General features: G+C 43.1%; 2 pseudogenes; both read right to left on the bottom strand.

Moving 5' to 3' along the window:
- Positions 1 to 12,553: 12,553 nt before the first annotated feature.
- LOC144281409 (nucleoside diphosphate kinase A pseudogene) lies at positions 12,554 to 13,002 on the bottom strand (annotated as a pseudogene).
- A 7,158-nt stretch (positions 13,003 to 20,160) lies between these two features.
- On the bottom strand, positions 20,161 to 24,280 carry LOC144281408 (eukaryotic initiation factor 4A-II-like; annotated as a pseudogene).
- Positions 24,281 to 25,401: the final 1,121 nt, after the last annotated feature.

Below are 25,401 nucleotides of genomic sequence, written 5' to 3'. Positions count from 1 at the left end.
AGAGACACACATGGACACGCACGCGCACACACGCACTGCTGAGTGGCTGCGGGCAGAGGGCTACTGAGGAAGTGGCCCTCAGGAACCCACCTCTGGCAGCTACAAGCCAGACTTCAGATCACCCAGGTCGTCCCAGCACCAGGGACCAGCAGTGCCTTGCCTGAGGCTGGTGGCCCCCGTCCTCATCTGGTCACTGGCACTGAGACACCTTCTCCCTGACTTCTGAATCCATTTGGCAGTCCCAGTGCAAGCCAAGACCAGACTGCTTTAGCCGTGAATTAGAGAGAGTGATCTCAGCAAGATTGAGGCAATAGGATTAGAGCTGAACAGTGCTTGGACTCACACCTGTGTCAATGAAGTTACACAAACAACTAGTGCCTAAACTTGAAGGGATCTACATTCAGGGTAGCAAGGATTTTCCAGAGAGGAACAGCCAGAGACTGAAGAAGAGAAATATTTGAGAGTCTATATAAGCAGTGATATGATAGAACAGGTACAAGAAATCAGGGACTTAGAAACTCCATCATTCGGATCCTAATTAACTTAAGAAAACCGCCTAAGTTTCTTGGCTATTGTCCTCTCCATGTGTAAGGAGGTAAACTATCTGGTGGTCAACAGCCAATAAATGTTTTCAATATGCCAGGTGCAGTGTGAGGCAGGGAATCAACACTGCCCACCTACAAAGGCATGTGTGTGGACACACAGGTGGTGTCCACGTCCAGGGAGGGAAAACCATGAGAAAGAAACCGGGAAGGAGGTGATTTTTCCTAAGAGGTAACAGGAGTAGTAAAAGAGATGGGTCACAGAGGCCAAGGGGAGAGACAGAGAGTGAGCAGCTGGTCTGCACGTCACATGTTGCCAAGAGGTTAAAGTGGATTAGGACTAAGAAGAGGCCCTGGGATTGAGCAGTGAGAAGGTCACTAGGGACGCCGAGGACAGCTCACCGCCCTGTAGAGTGGAGCACGGACGGGAGAGGAAGAGGTGGAGGCAGTAGGGACAGGCTCTTGCGTCCAGGAAATTTGCAAAAGGAAAGACAGAGAAAGAGTGATGGGTTCGGCCTGGTTTGTAGTCTGTGGGGAGTGAGGAGGGCACAGCGGGGGAGGTGCGCTGCCCGCAGGCGGAGGGACCCAGGACCAACCAGGCCTGGCTGTCGGACCCAGGTTCCGACGTTCCACAGTGGAGACGCCAGGCAGTGGGGATGGGGAAACGGTGTAAGTCTGAGCTGCAGCTTTCCCCTGGAGCCACAGCTGAGGTGCAGGTGCGCCGCGTTAGCCAAGGCAGCTGAGAGGTGGGTTCCCATCCTTTTCCGGAGGCAGCCCCGTAGCGCTCCTGGCCCAGCGGCAGCATCCTGACGCACATCCCTGTCCACTCACCACCACCACCCCCACAACACACGCAAGCACACACATTTACTCACTCTGTCACCAGAGACAGTCCCTTCTCTGGGCCTCATTTTCCTGCCCAAGGCTCCTGACAGCCGGGGCTACCCTGGGGCCGGCGGGAGAGGGGAGCTAGACCGTGCAGATGGCAGGGAGTGGGGGATGGAGGGTGCCAACTCTGCCTTGGCCATGCAAGGTCAAGGCGCAGGGGTTTCACATTCAAAGGCCAGCTTCCCTTCAGGGGCTGGGTTCTCCCCAACTGATGACAATTCCCATTCGCCTGCTCTCCAGTAATGCTTGATTCCTTTCCAAAGATGAACTCAAAGAAGCTTTTATCCAAAAGAAAGATTAAAAAAAAAAAATAGTGAATGGGATGGGAGAGGTCTTGGGCTGCCGGCATGGATGTAATGCCGCCTGCTCCTGGGTGCTTACATAATCTACAGTGAGTCACAGCTGCCAGCAGAGCTGAAACATGATTAAGTCCTTACAATCCCTCTGCCTGGAGCAAGGCAAGGCGTGCTCCTTAACCCACCTGCTGCCACAGCCTGGCTCCGGAGATGGCCGCCCCTGGGGAGGCAGCAACTCAAGACGGTTGAGGTCAGGGCACTGGGAGAGATCCCCTGATTCGCAAAATTTCTCTCAGACCACCGCAAAGTCCTTTTGTTCTACCATACAAACACCTCTTGGAGAGATAGCACATGGAATCTCAGCATTTTAAAGCTGAGAGGAACTTTGGACTTGTCGAGTCAAATTTTCTGCCTTAACAGATGAGGACATGGAGGCCCAGTGTTCAGTGTCTGGTGAGAGATTAGCAATCACTCAAAGTCACATCCTGAGCTAGTAGCAGAGTGGGGACTTAAACTCGGATTTCCTGACAGCAAGCCCATAATGTGGTAGGCATGATGATCTATTAAGAATATTGTCCCCATTGGGGAACCCGAGTGGCTCAGTCCGTTGGCGTCCAGCTCTTGGTTTCCAGCTCATATCACGATCTCAGTGTTGTGGCATAAGGCTCCACGCTCAACCAGGAGTCTGCTTGGGATTCTCTCTCTCCCTCTCCCTCTGCCCCCTCCCCCTCATTCACATGAACTTGCTCTCTCTCTTCCTCTCTCTCCCTCTGAAAGAAATAAATCTTTATTTTTTAAAAAAGAATATTGTCCTCTATGCCCATCAATAGATGAGTGGGTAAAGAAGCTGTGATATATATATATATATATATATATATATATATATACACACACACACAAAGGAATATTACTCAGCCACAAAAAGAATGAAATCTTGCCATTTGCAACGATGTGAATGGATCTAGAGAATATAATGATAAACAAAATAAGCCAGAGAAAGACAAATACCATATGATTTCACTCATATGTGGAATTTAAGAAACAAAAGAAAACGAGGGGGAAAAAAAGAGACAAACCCCAAAACAAACCGTTTACTAGAGAAACTAAACAGATGGTTACCAGAGGGGAGGTGGGAGGAGAGATGGGTGACATAGGTGAAGAAGATTAAGAGTATCATGACGAGCACTGAGTAATACATAGAATTGCTGAATCACTCTATTGTCTACCCAAAACAAATATAATGCTGCATGTTAACTACACTGGAATTAAATTTTAATTAAAAGGAAGAATATTTTCTCCCTATATTTCAGCAGGGGCCAAATGATTCCCCACTTCACTGTGGCCTGCATGTACCTGCTCTCCTCAGTCCTAGCAAGAATGATCCCAAAGCATTTCCCCCTAAGTTCCTGAGTTCTACTTCTCATAAATTCTCATAGCTGGAGTTCTTAAGGAAATAGTATCTGGATGTTGGTGGGATCTCCAGGTGTGGAGCCTGGTTGTCTGGATGTGGTTTTATTCAGATACTTCCCACCCCAGTGACTTTAGGCATGTTATCTAACCTATTTGTTTTTTTTTTGTTTTTTTTTTGTTTTTTTTTATCTAACCTATTTGAATCTCAGTTGCCTCATCTGTAAAATGGGATAAAAACAAAAGGATTGTTGTGAAATCTCTGAAATAATTTATGAAAAGTGCTTAGCACAATGCCTGGCATAGAGTAAGTACTCACCAAAAGGTAGCCACGGTTTAAATGGCAGAAGCTCTACCACCTCCACAAAGAATGGCTCTTGCTGGGAGTACCCAAGGAATGCTGCCTGTAGGTTGACCCCCAGATACTCACAATCCTCATGATAATCTCTGTCTGGAGACTTTCTGGGAACACCTGGTGTCCGGGTGTGAGAACATCTGAATTGCCACATCCTACCTGGTATTGTCTCTGGCAGTGGCAGCAAGGGACTGCCCAAAGGAGAGCATATTGTCTTATTGGCTTCCTGCACAAAAGGTTAACATGCTATCCCCCTGCCCCAAACATCTGTCCTGGTCTCACTTAATAAGCAATCAGTTCTGTCACCCAAGAGTTACTTAATAAACTATTGCCAGAAAATCTTTTCTTTTTTATAATTGTTTCATTTGAGCATATTTAAAGTATGTATTCTTCAATCACTTCTTGGCCTTTGGGCTAAGATCAAATGTAGAGTGTGTATTCTAGAGGCATATTAACAGGTGAGAGGTGTCTGAAGGGGCAGTAGGCTGAGCAGAAGGTGAGATGATGAGGTGGACTGAAGACAAGGATGATACAAAAGCCTGCATGCTGAATGGGGAGGCCTCCTCACCCCTTCCCCTGCTTAGTTCCAAGAATGCTGGCAGCCAGGTTCATATCCTGCAGGAAGGAGAATACGGCACCCGGAACAGACAATTGAATAATATATGGAAAAAGACCTACAGATTCTACAGATAATGACATTTGGAAGTGCCTCATTGCAAAGTTCCATCGTTGTCTGGTTGCCTGTGGCAGTTGGCTTCAACTCTATCAAATTCAACACCTTTAAAAAAAAAAAAAAAAGCTTTATTGAGGTATGATTGACATACAATAAACTGCTCACATTTAGGGTGTACATTTAGAGAGTTTTGACATATATATCCACTCATAAAACCATCACCATAATCGAGATAATGAACATATCCATCCCCTCAAAAATTTCCTCATGCCCCTTGATAATCCCACCCCCTCACCACTCCCTTTTTCACCTCCCATTTCCAGGCAATCATTAATCTTCTTTCTGTTGCTATAGGTTAGTTTGCATTTTTGAGAATTGTCTTAAAATAGAATCATATGCATATACTCTTTTTTTGCCTGACTTCCTTCATGGAGCATAATTATTTTGAGATTTGATCATGCTGTGGGTGCCAACACCTTCTTTTTAAAATAAATATTTTAAAATATCCCCTTTATAATCAGAAATGAAATTCATAGTTAAAATATTCAATCTACACATTTTTTAAAAGCATGATAATGCCCTTATAAAGGAGAAATAGAAGGAAAGTAATTTATGATACAACTGTGTTTCACTGTGAAGGCACATGGGTATCACACCCTGAAAGACATAATAGTTGGATGTTTTCATCTTTTTTTACAATGAATAAGCTTGAATTTAGGATAAGTTACATAATATGCAACTGAATTTTGCTGGCACTTCTTTCACTATATTTTGTTTTTTTTACATATTTGCCATCTTGAAATAAGGTCTACGTTAGTATATTTGAATCCCCATGAGTAAGACGACTACTTATAGACTAATAGCATATTTGATCAGGAGCAGGCTGTTGTCAATGATACGTCTTTTTTTTAAGATTTTATTTATTTATTCATGAGAGACACACAGAGAGAGGCAGAGAGAGAAGGAGGCTCTCCACAGGGAGGCCGTTGCGGGACTTGATCCCTGGACCCAGGATCACACCCTGAGCCAACAATGGCAGATGCTCAACCGCTGAGCCACCGAGGTGTCCCAATGATATGTCCTTCTAAATGGTGAACAGCTCTTGGTTAGTTTTTAAGCAAAACAAAGTCCAAAGTCCCCTTAATTTACGTGGTCGTTGCATTCTTAGAAATGCAAATCTGTAGAAATCTCAGGGTATATTAAATCCATGCAAAAACAATTTATTGGTATTTATATATTCTAGCTCAAATCATTAAAAACAGTTTTTTACCTGCATAACTGTCCAGGAGAACATCAAAAGTAAACTAGAACACAGATAGTGTTGCCAGATTTTTTAAAAAAGCAATATTTGAGACATACTGATACAAAAAATACATTTTTATTTACCTGAAATTTCATTTTAACTGCATGTCCTATATTTTATCTGTCAACCCTTGACACGTGGCAATCTTTATTGTATGGGACTGTCCTGCAAGCCAACTAGCATACCTGGCCCCCACATACTAGATACTAGTAGACCTTTAAAAAAAAAACTTGATTCCTTCTACTCTTGCAATACTTCTGACACCAAATATGTCAAATTCTCTCACTTTGCAGGTGTCTATCAACTAGGGTATCCTACAAGTTAATTTTGATACTAACTACCCTGAGTTAACACAGACCCCACAGGTTAAGGGCTCAATCTCACAAGACTGCCCCCACTTCAGACAGCAATCACAAGTCCCAGGCTATCATCTGCACTTCTGACCAATCAGCTATAAATTGAGCTTCCCACAACCCCCTCCTCAGGTTTGATAATTTGCTATAATAGCTCAAAAAACTCAAAGAATCATTTGTTTACATTTACCAGTATATTATAAGAGATATAACAAAGAATTTATCAAACAAACAATTCAAGAAAAAATTTTAGTATAAAGACTTAAGTTTCTAGATTAAAACTTCCCATGAAATGCCAGCAAGAAGAGTACAATCCACATCATGATAACATTTCAAAACATCAGGGAAAAAATAGAGGCTACAAAGAAGAAAAAAGAAAAGATTAAATCAAAATAACCAGCAATAAAAATGGCCACTTCTCAGCTGTAATACAGGAAGCTAGAAAATTTCATGAAGCAATGCTTTCAAAATTCTACAGAAAAAATGATTTTGAGGCTACAATTCTATACCCAGATGAGTTAACTACCAAGAGTGAGGATAAAAAAAAAATTCAGGCTTGAAAAGTCTCAAGAGATTTTCCTCCCATGCTTTTTTTTTCTCAGGAAGCTATTTGAGAATGTGAATGTGATCCATGAAAATGAGGGAGTTAATACAAAAAAAGAGAGAGAGAGAGAGAGACAGGATTCAGGATATGTGATCAAACACAAATGAGAGTCAAAAGGGATTTCCAAGATAATGACAGAAGTTCCAAAGCCACAGCTGTGCTCCCAGCCCATAGAGCAACAAGTCAACTTGGAGCAGGACAGGGAGGCAAGAAAGTTAACTGAAGCTACCTGGGCAGTTATCTGATACATTTAGCTATGTGAACAAGCATGTGAAAAAACCATCATTTGGAACCGAGACATTTAAGCTGGGGGTGGGGGGGGCAATTAATAACCCTAATAATATCAAAAAGTTTACAAGAAAAGAAGCATAATTACAATACAGTCCTTCCTTGGCTTTGCAACAAACAGTATTTACATAGTTATCAACCTAAATACTGAAGACAGATTCAATCAAAAATTACAACATTGGCAGAGAGAGGACCAGAGATGGAGGGTGAAAGACAGCAAGAAGATTTATTTAAACTATGAGAAAGCTCATGGGCACATGGGTGGCTCAGTGATTGAGTATCTGCCTTGCCTTTGGCTCAAGTCTCGATCCCAGGGTCCCGGGATTGAGTCCTGCATCAGGCTCCCCACAGGGAGCCTGCCTCTCCTTCTGCCTGTGTCTCTGCCTGTCTCTCTCTCATGAATAACTAAATAAAATATTAAAAAAATAAAAACTGAGAGAGCCAATAGGTAATACCGTCAAAGACTCACGACTCAAGCCAACAATATATGTATATCATGTAGAAAAAAAAGAGATAAATAATAAAGGGGGGGGAGAACTAAAAGTAGCTTGAGTAAATGGGGCAGGAGACAGCTGTTTTTCCTCATGAGCCTTCTGGCATTGCTTAATGTTTGAAGCTATGTGTGCTTCTCAGAGAAAAGTGAAAAGTGATTTCTGGAAATTAATATGGGCTGTGGTAGAAGTGGTCTGGAAACTTTCCAGGGCAGGAAGACCCACTGCATCCTGTCTAATTTAACCATCGGGCTCTTCTCTCCCTATGAGGAGGCAAAGTAGACTAGCCGCTCTGAAAAGGGAAACCACTGACTCTAGATTATAAAAGGACTGCAGAGCAGGAGGTTTTGGAAGGACCCTGCTGTGCACACCTGCCATGGCCATACTCTCTCTCTCTCTCTCTGCCTGGTTCTGTCAAGTCACCAGGAACAGGAACTGCTTTCTCTAATACATAGAGCAACAAAAGGGGAATGAGTGGTTTTGATAATGAGAACTGATAACTGTCTCTCACAGAGAGAGCCTGGGCCTCCCCAAAGCTTTAAATTACAACTTTAACAGCACTGATCAGAGTTCCCGAAGTTGCAACTGGGACATGGAGAAACTACAGAAGATGCAGGGTGTTTTTCTCAGATGCAAAGAAAGACCTGGAGTCAGATTAAGCAAAGATTCCCAGCTTTTGAAGCAGATGGGTGGGAAAAGAACTAAGAGATGTGTCTGTCTCTTTAAATCTTGCTCTAAATTGCAGGTTGCCTTGTATGTATGGTGAAGATTAGAAATTGTTTAATTGCTGTTTGTTTTTAATGGAGATTTTTATTTTCGTAGGAAAAAAACAAATGGGTGGGGTGAGGTGCTATCTTTTGTGACTCAGTTAGCCATACTTAGGAAAAACCTGTCTGCTTGGATCACAAGCCCACAATTCACATAGGTGTCAGCTTTGTCTAGCCTACAGCACCAGGAGGAGAAATCACCCAACAGCCTCCCCAGCCTGAACCCCGAGATGTGATGAGAAACAGCACGTCCCTTTTTTGAGGCTATATTTTCAATCCTATTACAAGCCAGATAGGATTATTTGTATCTGAGTTCATCACAAATTCTGGGTGAGATGTTGACATGACTTGGCCCTGCAGACCAGAGTGTACTAGTCCCAGGCTGTGTTTCAGTAACTATCCCATTAAGAAACTTTGGTTGTTCTATAAGAACAGTTGAAGATCTGCAAAGTCGAGATTAAGATATCTATTTCTAAAGAGGTTTTTTTTTACCAAACTGGTTTTTCATTACATATTTTATTAACTAGACCCTCCAAATGGATTTGATTTGCCTAAAAAAGACAAAAAGATGGACATAGGACAAAACATAGGTGCAAGTGTACCCTCTGTAGAAAGAGCAACCGTAAACTCTCAGTGGCATCTTACAGGATTCTCCACACCCCAGCATGCCAGAAACCACTGTCTCAAAACACAGAGGTCTCAGCAACCCAGAGAATCTGGGGCAAAACCTCCCCTCAAGACTCTTGAAGTTTGGAGTTCTCCTGGACTCTGGCTACAGGGTGCTGCCCAGTAGTCAAGAAATAGTCACTAGCAAGCAGGGCGCTGTGGATGCTCTCTGGGGAGCTCGTGGTGGAGGAGGATGTCACCCACCAGCTGTCCATACCAGCAGTGCATGCAGCAGATGATAGTGGAATTCTCGAGGAAGTGTACGTGTGGGAAGGAAAGCTCCTGCCCCACTCGTTGTTTCCTGCCTTCCAACTTCCGTTAGTAACAACATGCTAGCAACATAACTTCCCCACTCCTCCGGAGACTAGATACTATTCAATTACTGCTGATGCCAGATGCCATTTGTGGAATGGTTATCATGCAGCAGGCACACATTTTATTTCATTCAAACTCTGTAACAACTTCTTGAGAAGATGGGTACCATTTTCTAGAAGAAGAAACACGGGCTTTAAAAGGTTAGGTAATATGCTAAGGACCATGAGAGAGCCAATAGTCAAACTTATGCAACCTGAGCAGACATTCTATTTCTTTTTTTTTTAAGATTTTATTTATTTATTCATGAGAGACACAGAGAGAGAGGCAGAGACACAAGCAGAGAGAAAAACAGGGTCCATGCAGGGAGCCCGATGTGGGACTTGATCCCAGGACCCCAGGATCACGCCCTGGGCCGAAGGCAGGCTATCAACCACTGAGCCACCCAGGCTTCCCAATTTCTTTTTTTTTTTTTTTTTTTTTTTTTAGGATTATATTGATTTATTTGAGAGAGAGAGAGAGAGAGAGAGAGAGAGAAGCAGACTCCCCGCTGAGCAGGGAGCCTGACAGGGAGCTTTATCCCAGGACTCTGGGATCATGACCTGAGCCGAAGGCAGATCTTAACCAGCTGAGCAACCCAGGCACTCCGACCTTCTGTTTCTATTCATTTTTGTAGAAATAAACACTATTTAGGTTTCTGTTGCTTTCAACCAAAAGAGTGTTATCCAATAGAGAAGATCAGTGTGATGGTGTTGAGCATTCATGGGCAAAACATGAAACCACCAAGCCACAAGCACTGAGTCTCAGAAGCTTCTGGAGCCGGAGATTCACACATTTCCAGTGCTTTATCTCTTATTTCTGTTTCTCCACATGTATTGATTTCGTGCGTTGAGTGAATGGTGGTTATGTTGCACAGGGCAATTACTTCTGAGATTACAAGTGATATTTTAAAATTTATTTCAATATCTTGTCTTTTTAAAAAAGTTTTTCTGCAATGAATATTTCTTATGTAATTTTTAAGAGGTGTGAAGAAAACAAATGAAATCAAAACAAACTTCTGACTGCTAATTTTCACTGTCGCTTAGCTGCCCACGATTCCAGAAAATAGAGCACACAGATTTCTGAGGGCTAGAAGGGTGGACTAAATGTGGCTGGGTAATATGTTGAAATGTCCATCTTTTTTTCTCTGTCTCATGTTCTCTTTCTCTTTTCCTTTCAACCCAATTTAAGGATTGCCCTGCTCTATCTCAGGCGAGGTATGTGGCAGCACAGAAAACAATAATGGCATACAACACACTTTCCTTCCTCCACACTTTCCACGCTTTAGTTCCAAAAGCATAAGCACTGGGCCACTGGGTGCTTCAGTGGTTGAGCATCTGCCTTTGGTTCAGGTTATGATCCTGGGGTCCTGGGACCAAGTCCCACATTGAGCTCCCCACATGGAGCCTGCTTCTCCCTTGGCCTATGTCTCTGCCTCTCTCTCTGTGTGTCTCTCATGAATAAACAAATAAAATCTTAAAAAAAAAAAAAAAAAGCATAAGCACCACAGAGAGAAGAGCGCTTGTGGATGAAAGCAGAATATGTGGAATAAGTATAAACAGCAAAGAATTTCCTCAAAACTAGGAAAAGATGCCCCAGGGAGCCAAGGAGGAGGCTGATAGTCTCTGAGCATTGGCACCAAAAATTAAGCTTTTTTTTTTTTTTTTTTTTTTTTTGGCTAGCATTAAATAATTGTCCAGAAAATTTTTTCAGCAACTTTCTAGTAATTCATACCCTGAAGAATGTGAAAGTATACATGGAAAGCACACACATTAAAGCAATATCTTCATATCAACACATAAACAGGCATTCCCACCAAAAGTTTTAGGAAGTTTTGAAGTGAGGAAAAAGCCGTTGAATCAAGGGTCTGGAATTATTTCTACTTTAAATTTACAGCTCGCTAGAGACAGAAATTAAGGGATCAAATTCTTGCTCAGCAGGGAGTCTACTTCTCTCTCACTATCTGCCCCTCCTCCCACTTGTGCTCACCCATGATCTCTGTGGCTCTCTCTTTTTTCTCCCTCTCTCTCAAATAAATAAAATCTTTTTTAAAAACCCATTGAAATAAATAAATAAAATTTATTTATTTAAAAATAAAATACTCACCCATGCACTCCCAACCACTCCTACTCTGCTTTCTTTCTCCACCCGCCCCCCACAATACTATGCAATTTATTATATACATTGTTTATTATCTCTCTGCACTAGAAGGTAAGCTTTATGGAGGCAGCAAAATTGTCAGACAAGTCCAAAAAACTTAGAACAGTGCTTGGCACACAGTAGTCACTCAATAAAACTTTGTTGACTAATCGAATGCATGACTGAACACTGAGAAAGAAGCAGCAGATGGGAAGGTGTAAGGCCTTTCTTCCTCCAGCTCTACATTATCACTGTAGTTCCCTGTTGACAGAGCCTCGTAAGGAGCCAACAAAGTAGAAAGGCTGTTTGCAGAGCAGCAACCCCAGCATCAGCAGAGCAGAGTGTGGAAGGGTGGATTTGAAGTTGAGACACAATAGTGTAATTAATGACTCACACACACGCACACACACACACACACACGCATGCATTTATCATGCCTTAATCTCTATAATATAGTTACATTTCAATTTTTGGTTAAATCTGTATTTATTGTTTTGTTTTGTTTTGTTTTTTGTTTTTTGTTTATGTTATCACTGGTATACAATATTGCTCACAGCTAAGTCATATAATGTGCCATGATAACAGTTCCTTTCTGGTACAGCTTTCTGTTTTTCTAGATTAGATAATTGCCTTATCTTTCTATGTCTCAATTTCCTCCCCCAAATTCTCACATAGAACTATAAGCCTCCTCTTAATACAGCCAAGCACATTGAGAGTTCTTGGTCAATTCTTTTCTTGACTACATCATTCCTTGCTGAACTTTGTCCTCCTACCCGTGTTTTCATCATTAGTCTCTTTATTCCTGTGGTTAACTCTTCCCATATTCTGTCACGGCCTGTCAATGTAATTTTCACATGGTCAAATGCATGAGATGATCTATCAGTTCTTTTATTTTCTTTGCTCCTGAAGCCCTCTACCCTCTGCTCTTGTCTGGTTGCTTCTTCCTGAGGCCTGCTGCCTTGTGTTTTCCATGATTCTGGGTGTCCTCTCTCTTGTGTCAAATCCCTTATTTCCTCAATCCCAGGCTCCCTCTTCCTGGTTTTAATTGTTTGGGAGACTCATATCCTTTACTATCTTCCTGAGAAAGTATACGTGGGACACAAGCATTTTGCCTCTCTGAATTGGCCTACTCTGAGACTCAGTGGATGGTTTATCTGGATAAGGAAATCTAAGTCAAAAACTATTTTTCATAGAATATTGAAGGTATTTGTCCATCATTTTTTTTTAAATGGATGAAACATTTTAATCTGATGGTAGCACATAGTACTATACAGGGAGCACTCCCAGCTCCAAGAAGTCCCCTCCAGGTTATAAGGAAGTTCTCAAAAATAAGTGGATTTGCAAGAGCCTGGCCCCCTGCTCATGGGAGGGAGAGGGAGTGGAACAGGCAAAGCACTAAGGTCTGCTGTCTCGTCACTCACTCATCACTCTTAGATCTGGTTCTGAGCACAGTTCTTGTATCCACCAGCACTTCAGGCTGGAAGCACAAGCCAATCTCCCCTGCACCCTCCACAGAATCACTGCTGTGGATAATGTTCCTGCCAAGTTAGATGCAGAAGTCCCCACAGATGGTCCCATGCTTAGAGTCTGCAGGGTTGGTCTCCCTGGGCATCACTCGGCCTGCCTTCACCACATTCAGGCCCTCCCAGACCATGGCAACCACAGGCCCTGACTGCATGTACTTCACCAGGCCAGCAAAGAATGGACAGTCCTTCAGGTCAATATAGTGCTCCTTCAGAAGGTCTTCAGAAGCCTGAATTAATTTCATAACAATGAGACAGAATCCCTTTTGCTCAAAATGCTTGATGATCTCTCCGGTGAGGTTGGGTTGGACCCCATTAGGCTTGATGGCAATGAAGGTGCAATCACTGTTGGCCATGGTCCCCTCCAGCTGCTCTGGCCACAACTCCTTCTGGCACCCACCCCCCTCCCCGTCCATCATCTTCTAATTTCCAACTTGCTATTGAAAAGTCTTATGCTCTTCCATCTCTCAGTCTTTTACATAAAACCTATTTTTCTTTTATGCACTTCTATCTGGGCTACAAGACCTTCTTTATTTCTTGTGCTTTTCTTTTTTTTTTTTTTTGTGGGGGGGGTCTCTGGTGATCATAACTTTTTATTCACATGGGAAAGCAAGAGACCAAAGGCTGACTGACTGCATGGGTGGGGCTTGTTGGAAACCAGCCACTTTGTTGATTAATCCTCTCTGTCTGTACCTCCTCTTAGACTGGTTAGTTTCTCCAGAAAGAAGTGACCCAGTTTTTTGCTTCAGGTATTTCTGATGACAGTGTACTGGTGGGGGGGGGGGGTGCCTATTCCGTATGTGGTCTCTCACTTAACTCCATTCTTTTCAGTAGGTGCCCTGCTCTGAGTCCTCAACTCCAAAGCCTCTGCAGCTCAGCCTCTGCAGAGAACACATTTGATCCAGCCTCTGCCAGAGGACAATGACTGGCTCTAGGGGTAGGGGAAGTGATAGGAAATCTAAGGTTTTTATTTAGTCCGTCTGTTTGGAGTCACATCCTGAACTGTATGACCCTGAGCAAATCATGTAGGGGCCTCAGTTTCCTCCTCTGAACCCTGAGGCCCTTTGAGACACATCTGGTCTCTAGGGTGCTCCCAGCCCTGGCATTTTGTGATCTATGAACCTTCACAAGGTGCAGCTCTCTGCCTAGTGACTAATGACGGAAGATACTAGAGGTCAAGGAGGGGGAGGTAACAGAGGGATGGAATGGTAGAGAGACTCCAGAGAAAAGGTGGAACTTGGGAACTAGAGCAGGCTGGAGAAGCAGCGACAGGGAGGGTCTCCTCAAGTGGTCCAGCTCAAAAATATATACTGGGGTCCAAAAAGTAGAACAGAGGGTTCTAAAGGATGATGACGTTAAAGGGTAAACTGGGTCAGATTGTGGGGAGTATGAGTCTATTCTCTAAATTGGTGCATCTCATGATAAAAATCATCTGGGGAGCTTAAAAAAATGTCAGACCTTATAAATCAGAATGTCAGAGGAAAGAGTTCAGGAATTCCTTCAAACTTGCTGCATGATTCCAACAAACTGGAAAGCTTTGGGACCATTCCCATAGGCAATGAACCATGGATGATTTGTAATCAGGAATCATGATAAAAGTGGGAATTTTAGAAATATGAATCTGATGGCAACATGCAAAGTCGACCAAAGTTGAGGGACGGGAGACAAGGGTTCATGTGAAGCTATTTCACTACCTCCGGTAGAGAATCATGAGGGCCTACAAGATGGAAATGGTGAAGAAGAGACAAAGAAGGGACTGTGCCAACCCATCTGTTATGGTTTGAATTGTGCCCCCAAACCCAAATTCATATGTTGAAGCCCTAACCCCTGGTGCCTGAAAATGTGACCTTATTTGGAAATAGGGTCATTGCAGATACAATTAGTTAAGTTAGGACGAGATCATTAAGGTAGGTCCTAATCTAATATGATTAGTGTGCTTATAAAAAGAGGAAATTTGGGCACTGGCATGGACACACATAAGGAAGAAAAAGACAGCCACCTACAATCCAAGGAGAGAGGCCTAGATCAGACCCTTCCCTCACAGTCCTCAAAAGAAACCAACCCTGATGACACCTTGACCTTGGACTTCTTTCTTTCTTTTTTTTTTTTTTTATTTTTTTTTAATTTTTATTTATTTATGATAGTCACAGAGAGAGAGAGAGAGAGAGAGAGGCAGAGGGAGAAGCAGGCTCCATGCACCGGGAGCCCGACGTGGGATTCGATCCCGGGTCTCCAGGATCGCGCCCTGGGCCAAAGGCAGGCGCTAAACCGCTGCGCCACCCAGGGATCCCGACCTTGGACTTCTAACATCCAGAACTGTGAGACAATAAATTTCTATTATGAAACCCACCCAATTTGTGGTACTTTATTATGACAGTCCTAACAAATTAAGACATCATCTTTTTAGAAACACTTTCCTGGCTTTGAGTTACTTTCTCATGAGGAATGATTTCCCAAAGCCACTCCCCTTAAAGGGCTGGAAGCTGTGGTTGCAGAGCAAGGTATGTTTCTAACACCTTAGGATGCTCTTCTACCTAAGGAGGGAGGGCAGGTGACTTTTCTGTGTCATTGCTCAGTTTGTTCCCAGAACCCACCTGAGAAATCAAAGAACCAAATCTATTAACTGGAAATTGCTGGATAGAAATGCCCATTCTCCTCACTTGAGGAAGTAATCAATGCCAAGAATCTCAGACTGTGAGTAAAACCACAGAAGAGAAGGGAGACTCATCTCTGGAATCATGAACATCCCGCTAGTGGTTCATCCGAAGGGAATAGAAGTGCAAAAGATAGAGCAACCTACAAACAAGGTAAACCCTGGATCTGTCATTTTATGAGTTGGCCTTTGCCGAAATAACTATCCCCCTTGGCTAAATGAAGAATATCCAAGAACTCTACATATCAAGGTCAATGGCATGTTGATTGATGTAACCCCATGGGACCAGGGACAAGCAAGTCTACCACAGAGCTCTTGGCCTCCAGCCATTCAGTGCTGCCTTTGCAAACATCCTTGGCCCCCTTGGCCATTTTACCTGCCAACACTTCCAACACCAACCCTCACTCTAGGTCACCTACCATCTGCTCACCCCAGGGCTGCCAAGTTTCGCTAGAGAAAGTATCACAACTATACCACAAGGCCTGCTAAGTATTTCTACTCCCCAGCTTCATATGGGCCCTCCCTGCTCCCATGGTTATCCATCTAGAATTGGCTTACTGTTGTTTCTTTCCAGCCATTGCAAAGCATTTTCAAGTATCAAGTTTCCAATTTCATCCCCATGTCTCTCACTTTCATCTGAGGATGTCATTTCCATTTTCCTGTTCAGTAAAAAGTCTACCTCAACCATTTCTCTCCACCTTAGAATTTCTCTCTGGCCACATCCATCCTCTCCTGGATTCCTCCTATTTCAGAGAAAGCGGTGAGGTTTTGTTTTTTGTTTTTGTTTTGTTTTTTAATATTTTATTTATTCATTTGAGAGAGAGAGAGAGAGAGAAAGCATGAGCAGAGGGGAGAGGCAGAGGGAGAAGGAGAAGAAGACTCCCCACTGAGCAGGGAGCCCAATGTGGAGTTCCATCTCAGGACCCCAAGATCATGACCTGTGCCGAAGGCAGATGCTCAACCAACTGAGCCATCCAGGTGCCCCTAGCGGTGTGGTTTTTATTTCCCTGTCCATGCAAACCCGTCTCTGCTCTGGCTCTTATCCATCATTATAACATCAATTAATTTATTTATTTTAAAAGAACTTATTACAGAAAATTTTAAACACACAAAAAAGATTTTACTTTTATATCTTCAAACTCCTCTGGCTTTCCTGCCCACAAGCTCAGGTCTCCTCCAGTCCTTTTTTTACACTAGGCATGGAGCCCAATGCAGCACTTGAATTTACAATTCTAAGATCGACTTGAACTGAGATCAAGGGTTGGACACTCAACTGACTGAGCAACCCAGGTCACCCCTCTCCTCCAGTCTAAAAAACAATATTGTTATATTAAAAAACTATTGTAATCTTCCTACTCCCTTGAACTATGGCCAGATGTTGCAACATGTTCTTTCCTATCTTCCTTTATTTCTTTTTTTTTTTTTAAGATTTTATTTACTTATTCATGAGATACACACAGAGAAGAGAGAGAGGCAGAGACACAGGCAGAGGGAGAAGCAGGCTCCATGCAGGGAGCCCGATGTGGGACTCGATCCCGGGTCTCCAGGATCACGCCCTGGGCTGAAGGCAGGTGCTAAACCGCTGAGCCACCCGGGCTGCCCTCTTCCTTTATTTCTTAATCCCCTACAATCTACCTTTAACTTACTCTGTCACTCTACTGAAATTCCTCTTTCAAATTTTTAACTCTGTTATTTTTACGTAAATTCAGACTTCTAAAAAGGTTGCAAATATTGTGAAAAAAAAGGTCTCATGTGCTCTTTATCCAGCCACCCCAAATATTAATATCTCATAGAACTGTACGGACCCCTGGGTGGCTCAGCAGTTGAGCTTCTGACTTCCGCTCAGAGCATAATCCTGCAGTTCCTGGATCAAGTCCTGCATTGGGCTCCCTGCATGGAGCCTACTTCTCCCTCTGCCTGTGTCTCTGCCTTTCTCTCTGTACCTCTCATGAATAAATAAATAAAATCTTTAAAGGAAAAAAAAGAACTATAGTACACTTGTCAAAACCAATAAATTAATGTTTTTACAGACTTTATTAGAATTTCACCATTGTTTCATCAATGCCTAATTTCTTTTTTTTTTAAGATTTTATTTATTTATGTATTTGAGAGAGAGAGAATGCAAGCAGGGGGAGGAGCAGAGGGAGAGGCACAAACAGACTCCACACTGAGCATGGAGCCAAAATCGGGGCTCAATCCCATGACCTGAGCCTAAACCAGAGTTGGACATTTAACCAACTGAGCCACCCAAAGAGCCTCATTAATGCCTAGGGGCATGTGGGGTCCATATGAAATAGACTGGCCATGTACTAGTAATTGGTGAAGGTGAGTGATGGCTGAATCAGGTGCATCAAACTATTTTCTCTGTTTTTGTGGATGTTTGGAAATTCTCCATTATGAAATGTTTTTTTTTTTTTTTTTTTGAAGATGTTCTTATTTTAAAGAGAGAGAGAGGGGGAGGGTTAGAGGGAGACAGAAAAAGAGAATCTCCAGCAGACTCCTGCTGAGTAAAGAGCCAGATATGGGGCTTGATTCTATGACCCTGAGATCATTACCAGAGCCAAAATCAAGAGTCAGATGCTGAACTGACTGAGCCCAAAATGCCTTTAAAAAAAAGAGGATTCATCTATGCAACATCCAAAAAGTCATTAAAAATAAATTTATATTTTTGCCTCAATTTCTCCAATAAATAACATAAGAAATCACATTCTTTGAAAGGTGGCAATCATCAGCATACCTCTATGTCTTCTTCAGCTCTCACCAACTCAAGCTATGCCCTCTCTCTCATTCACAAGTTCTCTGCCATACCCAGGCTCTTCTGCCTTCTTCACCATCTGTCATTCAGGCCCCTTCTTGTCCTCTTCCTCATCTTCCCTGATCCTTCACGCACATCACTCCAAGCCCTTTCCAATATCAAGCAACCAAGCCTTTCACATCCCATTCCAGTTCTCAGCACCACCTTTAACTCTGTTCAGCTTGACAAAAGCGGGAATGCCTGGCAGAAAACATAAGAAAACATCCCAGAATATGTTAACATTTTGTTCATTGCCAAATCCTTAAATATTCTTAGAAAGCCTGGTTTTTAATGTCTGCAGAATATTCCACCATATACACATATCAAAATATGCATATCTCATTCTCTAGTGTTAGATCTAGTGACCCCTAGTTGCCAAAGTAATTCAGTCCTCTTCTTCTGTGACTTTCCACGGTGCTTGATGCTGACCATCCTTCTGCCTTGAAAAGTCTCCGCATTGGCTTTCGTAATGTCCTTTCAGTCTCCCTTCTCACTGACCAGTCCCTCTTTTGCCTTGTGTGACTTGTCTTTCTCCAGTTCCTCCCTACGCTTGTCTAGGCTCCCCACCCCCCTTGGCCCTCTCTTTCCCATCCTTGCCTCCCACCCCCCTTGGGCTCTCTCTCTCCTGTCTTCACTATGAAGGATTCCCAAAGCTATACCCTCAGCCCTAACCTCACTCCAGTGTTCCAGATTGGCATCTCCCCCAACCCCCCGTCTGTTGCACATGACCTCCAAAATATAGTCCAGTGTAGTTCCACCAACACCACTGACCAAGCAAAAGGAGCCATCTTTCTTGAACCAGCTCTGCCTACCTCCCGGCACCCATCCATGTTGCTGCCATTTCCTCGGGGTTCAGCTTGATGCTTTAGAGTCACTGTCCAAGTAACTGTCCACTTCCCTTCACCTGACACTTCACCAAGTTACCAAGCCCTATAGAATCTTTTTCTTTTTTTTACTAATTAAATACTTTACTGAATAAATACAATACCGGGGCATCTGGGTGGCTCAGTGGTTGAGTATCTGCCCTTGGCTCAGGCCACTCAGGTAGTGATCCCGAGATTCTGGGATCGAGTCCTGCATCAGGCTCCTCACAGGGAGCCTGCTTTTCCCTCTCCCTCTCCCTCTGCCTATGTCTCTGCCTCTCTCTGTGTGTCTCTCATGAAAAGATAAATAAAATCTTAAAAAAAAAAAAAGAAGAAATACAATACCAAACAAAACTCATTCAAATGCTTTCTTTAAAAAATCAATTTTAAAGGCCTTTCTATTTAGGCTAATGACAAATACAATAAAGGCAGATATGCTAACCGAACATATTGGCTGATTTTATATAGTAATTTTATCTTTTAGTCCACAAATATATTATTAAATGATAGAAAACATCTAATACAACCACTTCTACAGAAGGAAATAAATTTCTTAGAAAGATTTTACAGACCCTATCTTTTTTTTTTTTAAAAGATTTTATTTATTTATTCATGATAGTCACAGAGAGAGAGAGAGAGAGAGAGAGAGAGGCAGAGACACAGGCAGAGGGAGAAGCAGGCTCCACGCACCGGGAGCCCGATGTGGGATTCGATCCCGGGTCTCCAGGATCGCGCCCTGGGCCAAAGGCAGGCGCCAAACCGCTGCGCCACCCAGGGATCCCCCAGACCCTATCTTTTATACCCAGCCCCAACAGTCCACCTCTAAAGAGGATAAAGCCTTTCCTCAAAAGATCTCACAACTAACATTGCTGTGCTATCAAAATCTATATTTCTGATCTGTTATGAGCATTGAGATAAGATTCAAATATTCCCAAATAAAGAAGCACAATGCACATTGTGGTTACCTATTCAGCAACAGTAAGCACTGCATTCAAAACTATCTCATCCTGGGATCCCTGGGTGGCGCAGCAGTTTAGTGCCTGCCTTTGGCCCAGGGCGCGATCCTGGAGACCCGGGATCGAATCCCACATCGGGCTCTCGGTGCATGGAGCCTGCTTCTCCCTCTGCCTGTGTCTCTGCCTCTCTCTCTCTGTGACTATCATAAATAAATAAAAATTTAAAAAATGTTAAAAAAAAAACTATCTCATCCTTGGAATTCAATAAGGTCCGCCACATTCACTGGCATTTCCTCCACTGTAGTATATAGAAAGTCTCAATGTCACAAAGAATCCTCTTGTCTTCTTCAGTAACAAAGTTTATAGCCACACCTTTCCTCCCAAAATCACCCCCCTCTGCCAATTCTGTGAATATAGTTTTCACAATTAGTAGGTAGATATAGTATATAACCAATGACACTTGTTGCACATCAATCCCATGAGCTAACAAGCAGAAGTGATCAAAACAGGGCTTGACTCTGATCAGAATTCCCTCATGACACCTCTCATTCCTTCTGGTCCATGTCACCTTGCAGGACATAAACTGTGAAATCCCTGGCATGCATTTTCTCAGTCCATCTTGTGCCTTGTATTGAGAAAAATAACAGCCTAAGTAATCATCAGTGTTTCATAGAAATACAAAGTGTATCCAACTTCCATTCCTCTCTTTCAACATTAATATAAAACTATTTGATTCCTTCAAGGATCAATTCTTTTTTCACCAGAATTCAAAGTGGATCTCTCATGAATTTTTGGGTCACCTTCAACATATCAGTCGGCATTGTGGCAGAAAGCAACACAACCTGAATACTTGTATTTAATTTTTGGAAAATCTCCTAGATTTGATCCTTAAACTCTCGGCTCAACATTTCATCTGCTTCATCCAAAACAAACATTTGATCCATTGTGGAGAAAGATATCTTCTGTTTAACATATCAGTTTCCCTGGCATACTAACAGCAATATGCAGAGCCTCAGCCTGCAGTTTTTGCATTTCATTCCGAACATCAGTTCCACCAATGCAGGCATGACAAGTTTCTCCCATATAGTCTCCAAATGCCAGAATTATCTTTTGGATCTTTAATACAAGGAATAATAGTTCTCTGTTAAATAGCTGAAGGATTCTCAAAAACATGAGCATAGATGCCCCGAAGAAAAGATTCCTTTAAATTCGTATTGTCGAAGTTATCGATAATCTCATGCCAGTTGCTCTCAATGATGTCCCCAGGGTCCATTCCCTCTGGGCCTCCATGTTCTCTGTTACAACCACGGAGCTACCAGACATGATCTGAAGAACAACTCAGCGCCTGACTGGAAAGCCAGAATCTACTTCTAAAACATCTCTACAACAATTGCTTGTGTTCCATCTCATTGCTCCACTCACACTTTGAGTTTTTATCCCCCGTCTGCATTCACCTCTTCCTTGGTCTTTCCTTCTGTTTCTGTCCCCTCTCATCCATCTTACCTCCAGCTCCCATATCAGTCTTCCTAAAGGCTGACTGTCACTGGGTGGCTTATCTGTACAATAATCAGCAGCAGTCCTCCACTACTTACCAAATTGAGTTCTAACATTCAAGGCACAATTTAAAATCATCTGCCAAACAATCTTCTCAATCTTGTTTCTCCCTTCCTTCCACATGCACGTTAGAGGTCAAATAGCGTGACTCCAGAGTCAGATCCCAACCTAGTAGTGCTAAGGCCTTGGGTAAATTACCTGCACCTCTGCTTCTCCATCCATAAAATGGGAGTATTAGCAGCACCTACTTCACGTATTATTGGGAGGATGAGATAAGATAAACTACACAAAACATAATACCAGGCCTACACGAGTTTCTTAATAAATGTCAGATATTGTAACTTTTACCACATTCCTGCAATCAAACTGAGTTGCTTGGTTTCCCAAGTTTTAGTACTTATTTCCCATTCCCCTACTTTTGCTTATACCATTCCCTCTGCCTGCAGCTCTCACCCATCAATTTCACCTTCTGAAATCCTTCCTATACCCAAAGCCCTGCTCAGAAGCTATTTCTCTAAAATTTCCTCAACCACCAGCCACAAGAGCTCTCTCTATTGCCCCTCTGAACTTTAGGACTCTTGGTTTCTAACACTCCTGAGGCATTTACACTGCCTTATGGTGAGCTGTGTGAATGCATTATCCCTCCACAAATTAGAGTGGGGCTTTGTCTTCCTAATATTTGATATCCTTGACACAGCCCAGCGCAGCCTCTTGGCACAGAGCTGAAACTCGGACGTTCATCAAAAGATGAAGTGGATGAACTTTCCTGTTTCTCAACAATAAACTGTCATCTCGATACCTATCTATTAAACAAATATTTATTAAGCATACTTTTAATCTTATTAATATCTTATTAAACCCAGGATTAATGAATATGGTCCTTGTCCTCTTGGTACTCACAACCTAGTTCAGATTATACTTTCAGAAAGAAAACTGAGAACAAGTCAGGGCAGTATTTAACAATGTGTTTAATCAACTATAATCAAATTTCATAATGTATAATCTAGACTGTTTCCTGGGTGGTCAAGCTAGGGCAGAGTCTAGAGACTTTAGGTGAGTGGGGGAGGGGAAGAGACAGATATCTTCACCGGAAGGTGGAGCTCACTGAAAGATGATTTTAGGTAGGGAAAGTAGAGGGAGAAGTAATTTTTATACGAAAATAATTATACCTGCTTTCATAAGGTGGGGGGGGGCACTGACAAACTAATAGGAGTGTGCCACCTACTAAATTAATGATTCTTTGTACTGGAGTACCAGGAGATGACAATGGGTGCCAGCTACGGTGTTCACATGTAATAATTATCATAATTACAAACACCAGGGATTAACATTTACTTGTCAGAAGTCCATGTGTGGAATGGGTGTCTCCCAAACCTGTTGCTGCATAAAGGCAACTGCAATTCCTAGAGAATCAACTTTGATTAAAGAAGTTTCTGAGTTTCATGCTTCTTCTATCTTGAGATTCTAAATTGCTGTTCACATTACTAAGGTCATATCTCCATGCTTCACCTAAGAGAAGGAGGTTTGCCAAAAAGTCAGACTTCCCTTTCAGCCACATATGTTTGGCCTGGCCTATGTAAGGCATGAGCCCACTGTGAATTAGGAGATGTAATTTAAGGAATCGTAGAAAGAACCTACTGCCCCCAAAGATCTCCCCCAACAGCCTGTGTGCATGTCTGAAAGGACACCATGACTTGTCATGCAGTTGTTTCCAGTTCTTCCCCTACAGATGTAAGTCCTTCTGTGAAAGGCCACAGTCTCCAATCATTTGGTTTGCATGTCATGAGTATCTATTTGAGGGAAAGAGAAAAGGCATAGAAAGAGATGGCGAACAGGTCCTTGCACAGCAAAAGTGGGACAAAATGACCACCACTCTGTCTGGTCTAAAGGGAAAAACCTCCTGTCCCCAGACTGCAGAGCCAGGACCAATTCCTCTGCTTTCTGCCAGGGCCTGCGCTGAGCGGGAAGTCAGGGTGGTGGGGCCCACAGCAGCCCCCCCCCTCCCCCGGACATGCACAGTGGCAGGCTTCTCCTGTCCCCCGGAGGGACAGCATGTGGGAGGCGGCTGACCATGCGCGGATCCTCTGTGGCAGTGGATGCAGGGATATAAGGTCTTGTGAAAGGTGAAGGGCCAGCCTCAGCGCTGCAGTGTGGCCGCCGAGGGACTGATAACCTCGCGGGGTATTGTTCTGGGCCCTGTCCCTTGGGCCCTCGCCAAGCCCCTGGCACAGCCGGGGAGAGGATGCTGCACGTGCCCTCATCGCCTGCCCCGCACAGCAGCTCTTCTGGGCCCACGAGGCCTGAGCATGGGGAGTTTCAAGTTCAGCTAGCCTGGAGGGGTTGAAATGAATGACATGTTTTTTTCCGAAGTCGGAATTCATGGGATCTTACTTCTTTATCCAACCCCATTATCTTCGGTCTCTAAGCTACTCTCTCTTGGACTCACAGCGATGACGCTGGTGCTGCCACCTGCAGGTGACAGGGGAAATTGAGCGAACTGCAGTGGGTGGCCCGAGTCTGGAAAGAGTCCCAACAGGCAGAGAGACTTGATCTGGCCTCCACGAATCCTCTGGAGCTTTCCCTCTGGTTTGTTTTGCCATTTTGCAAATTTGGGAGGAGATTGATGGTACATATTTACACAAATGTAATTCAACGTAGATGTTCATCACCAAAGCATGTAATGAATCAAAGTAGGTTGTTAGCACATCTGTGTTACCAGCGCCCCCTCCATGGTGTCACTGTGATTTCCGTCACAGCTGGCTCCACTCTGCCTGTATTGGTCCGAGTGACCCCTGTGACATCCCCAGAGGTCATCGTCTGGGTCACTCACAGCCCAGTGAGTGCCCTATACTCTGCACCATAGCGACTCTTACTTCAAGCATCCTAATACCATGATTTTTTAAAGTGATTGATTATGAAAATAATTTGGGGGGCACCTGAGTGACTCAGTGGTTGAGTGCATGCCTTTGGCTCGGTTCATGATCCTGAAGAGTCCTGGGATCTCCCCACAGGGAGCCTGCTTCTCCTTTGCCTGTATCTCTGTCTCTGTGTGTGTCTTCATTAATAAATAAATAAAATCTTTTTAAAAATAACAATTTTTGAACACATTAGAGTGATGGTTAAGATTACAGGCCCTGAGGGCTGCCAGAGTTTGAATCCTGAGTCCAACTTCTTAACTTTGTGACCTTGAGAAAGTCACTATTCTCTCAATGCCTTAGCTTCTTCACCGGCTCAGTGGAAATGATAACAGCCCTCTTAGGATTGCTGTGCATTTTAAAGGAGATCATGCACCTGAGCACCCACAGTATAGCCTGCTGAGAAAGAGGACCCAGGGGTGAGTTCAAATTTTGCTACTTGCAAGTTCAGGAGATATGGGATGAGTTACTTTACTTCTCCACGCCTTGGGTTTCTCATCTATAAAATGATAGTTAAGAGTATCTATTGCACCAATTATTTATGAGAACTAAGTGAACTGTGTCAACTATGCTTAGACACAGTAAGTTCTCAAATGTTAGTCTTTTACACTTGAACTGGTTTTTATTATTTTTGACATTCTTGCTGTCTGGAAAATTCTGGTTTTTTAGACTGCCAGATAAACGTAACCATATGTTTGTTTATCATTTCAGTTTGTCTTGAGTACAATTGTATGTAATCCTTCTCCCTGAGAGTTAGATGTCTTCATCCCATTTTACAGATGAAGAAACTCAGAGTGATGTAGTGACCTGATTAATGTCATACAGCATGTGGAACTGATGTCATATAGCATATACCTAGCTTTTCTTTCCCCAAGATCAGAGCTCTTTTTACTATATCACAGGTGTCTTTATAATTCCTCTAAATAGGAGGAGTACACATTTGATTTTACAACTCTTTGCCAGATATCTATGCCATGCATGAAATTTTTCAAGTTATAGCAATTCCCTAAAACCGGCTTA

This window comes from Canis aureus, chromosome 12, assembly GCF_053574225.1.
Source record: "Canis aureus isolate CA01 chromosome 12, VMU_Caureus_v.1.0, whole genome shotgun sequence".
NCBI lineage: Eukaryota > Metazoa > Chordata > Mammalia > Carnivora > Canidae > Canis > Canis aureus.
This window is presented reverse-complemented; position numbering and strand designations above follow the sequence as displayed.